We start from the raw sequence: 838 nt of genomic DNA, 5'->3' as shown, positions 1-838 counted from the left end.
GTGGACAGCAGGGAGGCCTCAGCCGGCACGAGTACGTCGAGAGCTAGAGTTTCCTTCTGTTGTCCTCGTTGTCGTTTTCCCCTCGCTGCCGCCGCAACGGAGGACCGTCCACCGGCGAGGAGAATAAAAATAGAGTACTATTTAAACTTCAGTGGTTCTCGTTTACACGTTTAATCTTAATAAAAAGAGACGAACTCGGCACACCGATCGTTCAGGACACAAGTAGAGGATAGGTATCTGAGGCCCACGGAGCCCAAGTCCTCGGGGGGAGAACTGGTCGACCCGGCGGCCGGGGGACCCCGGAGACGACGGAGCCCAAGTCCAGGTCCCGGTCCCGGTCCAGGTCCAGGTCCAGGTCCACGTCCACGTCCAGTTCCCGGTCCAGGTCCAGGTCCATGTCCAGGTCCCGGTCCCGGTCCCGGTCCAGTTCCAGGTCCAGGTCCAGGTCCAGGTCCAGGTCCAGGTCCAGGTCCATGTCCATGTCCATGTCCAGGTCCCGGTCCCGGTCCGGTTCCAGGTCCAGGTCCAGGTCCAAGTCGAAGTCCAAGTCTAAGTCCAATTCCAGGTCCGCGGGGAGAACTGGTCGACCCGGCGGCCGGGGGACCCCGGAGACGACGGAGCCCAAGTCTAGGTCCCGGTCCATGTCCATGTCCAGGTCCAGGTCCATGTCCATGTCCAGGTCCAGGTCCAGGTCCAGGTCCAGGTCCCGGTCCAGGTCCATGTCCAGGTCCAGGTCCCGGTCCCGGTCCGGGTCCGGGTCCGGGTCCGGGTCCGGGTCCGGGTCCATGTCCATGTCCAGGTCCAGGTCCAGGTCCAGGTCCAGGTCCAGGTCCAGGTC

This window comes from Eschrichtius robustus, unplaced genomic scaffold (assembly GCF_028021215.1).
Source record: "Eschrichtius robustus isolate mEscRob2 unplaced genomic scaffold, mEscRob2.pri scaffold_451, whole genome shotgun sequence".
NCBI lineage: Eukaryota > Metazoa > Chordata > Mammalia > Artiodactyla > Eschrichtiidae > Eschrichtius > Eschrichtius robustus.
This window is presented reverse-complemented; position numbering follows the sequence as displayed.